Here is a 7,466-nt window from a genome sequence, read left to right as displayed (position 1 = left end):
TCAGTTAAGTTTAATATTTTAAAAAATTTAGACTACTGGTTTTTTGAACAGAAATAGATAAGTTCAATGAATCGCCATGCCTAATCCAACCATATTTCTAATCTAATAAGATGCCACTTTATACGATAAATAAAAACTTGATACAAGAATAAAATCCAAAAACAAGAAATTACAAAGAAAAATAAAAGGATAAAAGCAAAAAAAGAACATTTTATACAAAAAATTTTTAAAAGTGCTAAAGTTGATAGGAAATTTTTTTTGTCAAGCACAACAAAAAAAAAAAAAAAAACACTTTTTTTTTATCACTTGAGAAGAATCAAAGAAGATCGATGAGAAACATACAAATTATAATTTTATAAACCTCACTTAAATTTTTTTTTTTTTTTAATTTGACTCTTAGATTTTCATGTCTATGTTAATTACAACCTAAGATGTTCTTAAACTACGTAGTTTTAGAATGAAATAGGAGTTTTTTTTTTTTTTTCTTAAGTACAATACATCGACAATATTTTATTCAAGTTTAATATTTTATTATTAAAATGTATAATTAAAACTAAAAATAAAAGATAAAATTCAGTATATGGACTAGAATATAAAATTTTTTATTATGTCTCCATTTCATATTCCATATACCAATATTTTAAAACATACATTCAATTTTAAATTACATAATTTTATATTCCATTTCCGGTTGAAATTAAATTTGAAATTTCGATTTAGATTGATATACTCCAAATCAATTTACACTCCTGCTCTTGGCGAGTTCGATACAGTAAAATAAAAAAATAAATAAAAATTTCAATATTTTATTGAGTAATTTTTTTAAAAAAATTTTGGTTAGGGGAACGGGGTCACCCCTGGCTCCCCCTAGCTTTGTCAATGGGATGAAGTAATTAATTTTGATATGATATAAGGACTAACAATTTTTCCTTATTATTTTTAACAATAAATATCAAACAATGTTGAATTAATATTTCTAAATTCAATATTTGTTGAAGTGTTACATGATTATATATCACCCCTTTGGAAGAGCATCTACGTGGAATAAGTGCAGAGTTAATCAGTTTATTTGTAAATTTAGGAGTCATTGAGTTGTCGGGTCTGTTCAGCAATATTAGCTATTTTGGTAGCTGTTCGTTGCTTCGTTAGCTATCTTGTGAGTACTTTGTTTCTCTTGTAATAGTAATTTATTTTCCAATAATTTTTCCAGCACATGACTTCCCAAAAAATTATTTCATTTAAATGCAATCGCAAATAATTGTTGATATTGTTTACTAAAAAAGGGTATTATTAATTAATAATAATGAAAATGTTTTAATAATCAATTAATTAAAGTAATAATGAAAATGAAGCCTAAATTTAAAAAATCTTAATAATAATTTATATAACCACACGCACTCAAATAAATTAAAGCTTTCTGAAATATTTCATTGATTGCAGCAAGAAACATGAGTTTTGCTGGATACATCAAACTAAAACTTATCACTTAATAGGGCTAATTAAACTAAAACCAAACATTGAATCTCCAAAATCGCCGGTAAAAACGAAAAACAAGCTGTGATATTTATATCGCTACTAATGGACGTTGAAGAATGGCCTCTTTGTGGCGCTTGTTTCTGTGCTGCTGAGTGGAGAAGGAGCTGGAGCTGATCATGCATCTTGAGATAGAACAGTTATAGCAAGTTTTTGGCCACCAAGACAATGCTTTCCTACGCCACAATATACCATTTCCTTCCTGGTGTTGCTAAAATAATTGGGGCTTTTTCCAGAATCATGTTTTGTAAAAATCTAATTCCCCAAATGGTGTTTTTTTTTTTTTTTGGAAAATATTTACCAGAATCGTGTTTTGTTGACATTTCAAATTTTTTTGTTCCAGTCATAGTGTAATAGTGTTACACTATGACTGCAACAAAACCAATAAATTTTAATTTATTTTAACGCTAGCAGCTTTATAGATAAATATTCTCTCTTCTCTCTTTTTGAGTTGAATGTTACACTATAATGGAAACAATGTTACAATGTCAAACCAAATATATTCTAAGCTTTGGGAATGAACGTAAAGTAACCGTAAAGTAAGATTAAGATTCTCATGATAAAAAAACACATTGTTACCGTATAAGTGTAACAATTTAAAAAGTTAAGAAGAATTTTAGAATCGTCCCTGAAATAAAAAATAACACAAGAGAATACAAATGGGGCAGGGAATTATTGTAAGAATGGAATCATGCATGAAATCTCATGCGTAAATTATCTTTACAATTATTACAATATCAGTATAATAATAGGTATTCTATAAAATAACAAATTAAATTAAAATGAACTCATTTTCACTTTTTTTTATAAAATAAAAGTCCAATGAGATAGGTAATTAATTCTTAAAAAAATAAAGCAAAATAACAAATTAAATTAAAATGAATTTGACATATAAATACAAGTACTTACCCTCAAATAAGAGAATCACTCTTGCTTTTAATGCTGAGTCTAAAACAAAATAAATACACAATATAATAAGAAAAAAAAATATCTAAACATAATAGAATATTTACTCAACTAATAAATATGTAACAAAATATATTAACAAAAAAACAAATTTAAACATTACCAAAGCAAGAAGGAGAAGCACTCGCCTTTAAGTAAATGGGGAAGCAATGTTCTTTCCATACACATACAACTACCCACAACAGTTCACGGATTCTAACAGTGAAATAGTAAATATTCTCCCGCACTTACTGTACGTTTCTTTATTTTAATAATTTACACTTCTTACACTTTTTTACATATTTCTTTCTTTTCATAATTTACATTTCTTACGGCTCTTACACCTAACACAACAATATTTTCCTTCTCCATAAACATCTCTTTTATATTATTGCACTAACAATGACACAATAGCAAATTTTTCTGGTGTGTGAATCTCATCCATAAATTGTTACACTGTAAGTGTAGCAATTGAAACTTTACATTTCCGTGGAATCTCGCCGAAGAATATATTTCATTTTGACATTGTTTCACTTATAGTGTAAAGCTGCTAGACATCGTTAAAATAAATTAAAAAAATTTATGGTTTGTTGCAGTCATAGTGTAATAATGCATTTGTTATACTATAGCCGGAACAAAAGTCTTTGAATATCAACAAAATACCATTTTGGAAATTAGTTTTTCTCGTAACACCATTTTGGGAAAAAGCTCAAATAATTGTGTCATTCCCTGTAGTCATAGCCTTTTGCAATGGCGGCTTAGTACAGTTTTGAAATGCAGTTTCCTTCACTTTGAACACATTGTGGGCACCAAAAGGATATTGGAAAACTACAAAATTAAATCCAATCATATTAATAATTTTAGGGTATGTTTCGTAAAATTAGCTGTTTTAATAGCTATTAGTTGTTTTAATAGCGTTTAGCTATTAGCTGCTTGAGTAATTTTCATCAAACGCTAAAAGTTAAACGTTATATAGGTTAACTTTTTATAAAATGCAATTTTAACTTTTAAAAGCTAGTTCAAAACACTATGTTATCGAACATTATAAGAAATAACGTTTAGTATTTTCACCAATCGAAATGTTAAAAGCTACTTAAAAAGTTATTGTTCAACACAACATTAAGTTTTGTCTATTTAACCATTAGAAAACAAACTCAATCAAGTTGAAAATACTTGGCCTAATGTTAGTAATTAAATAATGTAACTATGGAAGAGTTAATATGTGAAATAGAAAATGGTTTACCAAATCTTTCTCCAACTTGAAAGATCTTGTCTTTATCCCAAGCCTGGTAATCAAATCCAGGTGTCCACCCATATTCATCCCCTACAATTAATGTGCTCCTCTGCTAAAGTTGTTATAGGAGCAATGGCACTAAAGAGCACAAAGATGATGAATGCCTCATTAGAAGCCATTTGATTATTGGAGCTAATTTGAGTTTAAAAGGCTCGAGTTGGAGACCTTTTTATAGTGTTTTTGAGTGATAGAAAAGGCCAAGGACGGCATGTTGTGGCCGAATGAGCATTTTAACAAAATTTGAAGATGATTACAATATTATGCATACACATCAGTCATTAAATTACAAAGACATGCATGCCTGACTGACTTGGTCTATGCATTTTATATGAACGTCGCAAGATGTGGGTGACTTGTATCCAGTTTTATACGGTAGAATGAATAAATCCACCCCTGAAGTTTGTCACTTTATCCTTATGGCACCTTCAATTTTTACTTTAATCTATCTAACACTTCAACTTATACATCTATTAAACACTTTAATTTTTAAAATTATTTTATTGAACACTTTAAATTACAAAATTAGATCAATTAAACACTTACTAAAAAGTAGAAATTTATGAAAATTATTGTTCAAAAATCATGCTAACTACATATCAAGTCAATATTTTACAAATAAAAGTCAAAAATCTTAAAAATTATTAATATTAATGTTGAAAGGTGTGTCATATTATCAAAATTTATAAATCAAGTGTACGATGGATCATTTATGAAGTTCAAGATGCCGCAAGATTAAAGTTATAAAGTTTGTGGGTAAATTTATACGTTCGGCCATATGAATATGACTACTGTTATTAGTGCTAAGAATCCTATTTTGACTAAATACCAAAATTTTCTATTTAATCTTTGATCTATTGATCGATCTCAAAATTGATTCCTAAATATGTCATTAGTTATATCAAAGCTTTTGAGCCACTCATTCTCTTAATTGGTTACATCAAAACTTTTGAGCCACTCATTCTCTTAATTGGTTACATCAAAAAATTTGAGCCACTCATTCTCATAATTCTGAATTAATAAAATTGTCGTTTAGTAGATATTGAGTCTTAGCAAAGCTATCAAATTTTTTCAGGCACGTCCCTTCTGTTGATTTCTACTTTTGAGTAAGAGACGAGATTCGATTCTGGACCTAGATTCGATCCTGGACCTAATTATCAGGTCGCATATATATTTACTTTGATAATTACTTTTGAGTATTGTAAGTGGAAAAGTATAACTTTCACATTTGATAGCATTGTTCAGGGAAAATGATAACTTTGAGCCATTATTAGGTCGTATATTATATTGGGAAGCGATTCCTTTTAGTTCATTCAATTAATGCATTCAATTAATAGTTGAAGTATATTTTAAATAAATAATTTATTTATTTATTTTGTTAAATGGACCGTGCACATTATTTTTTTCATTTTATACTTGTGTTTTTCATAATATATTTATCTCTAGTATATAAATAAAACTTAGTCCTTTTATATATACATACATACATATATTAGGGTCTTCAAACAACTAACACCTGCCCAATATAGATGAAAATAGTAAACAATAAATTAAAAGCATTATGCTTGTTTCATCTACTAATATGAAAATAAATAAATAAAGTTCGTCCTTTTAAAAATTTCCAATTTTATAGAAGGAAAAGACATTTTCAATTGAAAGCGTAATGATATTTTAAACTAATAAAATAATTTAAAATATAGTGAGAATCTAGTTTTTAATTGAAAAATTGAATTATATTTGTTCTCTATAGTCATTTTCGGAATTAATATTAATTTTAACAAAGTTAATAATGTAACTATTATTATTGAATACATACATCTGTAAAATAAGGAAACTAACCAAAAATTATAATAATATAATCTTTTGAACAAAATAATACAAGATAATAAAAATTTAATATCCTGTTCATATTTTAATAAATCAAAAGGCATAAAAAAAATAAAAAATCTTAAAAAAAAAATTGTTAGGGAGCAAAAACATTAAGACGTAAAAAACTGAATTATTCGCTTAAAAATAATAGGCTAGGACCAGTTTACTAATTTAGAGGCTAAAGGGATTTTGGCTCTTGCAAGTTGCAATTATAAAATTTATTGGTTTCTACACAAGCTGAGTAAACTAGAGGGAATCGGTTCCCAACATACTTAATGGAAGTCAAAATGGAGAGGATTTATCACTTCATTCACGTGCCTTGTATATGCTTATGTTGAAATGGATTAAAAAGGATTTCACTTCATTACACATGACCTGTCACTTATTAAAAAATGAACCCCTATTGTTGAGTCATCTTTTCGATGTTTAAAATCGGACATAGCCACTTAATTGAACATTTTCAAAAGTAAATGCACCTAATTATAAGTGTTTTCCAGCGAGTCATTAAAATAGAAAAAAATATAAAATTGAGATACCAAAATTATCATGTACCTATTTTTTATCTACCTTTCAACAAAATTTGGACCCATCGATAATTATTGATCTAAATTAAAGTTCAAAACGAAAAGTATAGACTTGAATGACCAACTTAGAAAACTCTATCTCTATGCACAAATTGAACCAACTTCCATCAACACCTTCATTGAGGATGTGATGAGAACCTTCAAAATTTTTGCAATTGCTACCTTGGGAATCCTATTATTAGTAATTACTAGTGCAGTAAAAGCAAATGTATTATAAAATGTTAAAGTTTTATTTTCCTTATCATCTAAAAAGAAAGATATATTTCTGAGCAGTGAGTACTAGTTTAGGATTTCTCTCTTTTTCTTTTCTCTCTGATTTATCTAACTCTAACTTTTGTTTGGAGTTACCGTTGTTAATCAGCGATAACCCTTTATTTTTCTTTTTTTTTTTCGCTCTTAATCTTTTATTCGTTTTTAATAAATTCAAATCTATTTTCTTCTAATAGATCTATTTTATTATTATTATTATTATTATTGTTGCTTTGTCTCTATATTCAGAGTTCTTTAGTTCCTCCTTTGTGAAGGTATGTTGTTAAAAAATATGATATTTAATTTTATTTGGTTGGAGAATTTAGATCTTATTCTACTGATGTATCTTCGACCAATGGAGTTTGGTAGTACGACATGTTCCTCCATTGATATTATAATGCATAGTGGCTTCAAAGTTATCTTCAAACGGAAAAATCTAATATTGTTTCTTTTAGTTTTAATTTATTATTTAAAAGAATATAAATCTTTCTTTTGTTGTTAAATGATCAACGAACTTTCTATTAATTATGATAGTAAATTCTATGTTTGGTCTAATTGAGTATTTATAATATTTGATTTTATTATTAATGAATTATATGTCTCAAAAACAAAAGAAAGATCTTACAAATGTGAAGGGTTTGAGATAAATTGTGTAAGAGTTTAGAACCCATGAAATGAAAATACGTCATATGGGCTTGGGCCAACTAATGCTAAAATGTTATTATTGATCAATTAAATATCTCGTTTGTCACCCTTATATATCATTTGTGGATCGAGTATTTAATCGATGTGAGATTCTTAACAAAAGAAATATAATATATAAAAGACGTTGCAAAGCATATTTTGAGTTGAACCAACCGAACAAAATATGAAGCTCGGTTTTGGATTTAAATGAATAATAAGAAATTTTTTTGTGTTTGATCCCAGTTTCATAAAGCTGAAAAAAAGACTGAAAATCAAATTGATCTGAAAAATACCTGCCAAAACTGAATCAA

General features: G+C 27.3%; 1 long non-coding RNA gene across 1 annotated transcript; it reads right to left on the bottom strand.

Moving 5' to 3' along the window:
• Positions 1 to 1,403: 1,403 nt before the first annotated feature.
• Positions 1,404 to 4,092, bottom strand: LOC149498446 (uncharacterized). The gene is made up of 2 exons (XR_016319514.1): positions 3,722 to 4,092; positions 1,404 to 3,306 (listed from the first exon to the last, which is right to left on the bottom strand). It is a non-coding gene; the product is annotated as an uncharacterized LOC149498446 (long non-coding RNA).
• Positions 4,093 to 7,466: the final 3,374 nt, after the last annotated feature.

The sequence above is a fragment of the Jatropha curcas genome, chromosome 2, assembly GCF_041381405.1.
Source record: "Jatropha curcas cultivar XTBG-Jc1 chromosome 2, XTBG_Jcur_1.0, whole genome shotgun sequence".
Lineage (NCBI taxonomy): Eukaryota > Viridiplantae > Streptophyta > Magnoliopsida > Malpighiales > Euphorbiaceae > Jatropha > Jatropha curcas.
Note: the sequence above shows the minus strand (reverse complement) of the source record. Positions and strands in the feature narration are given on the sequence as shown.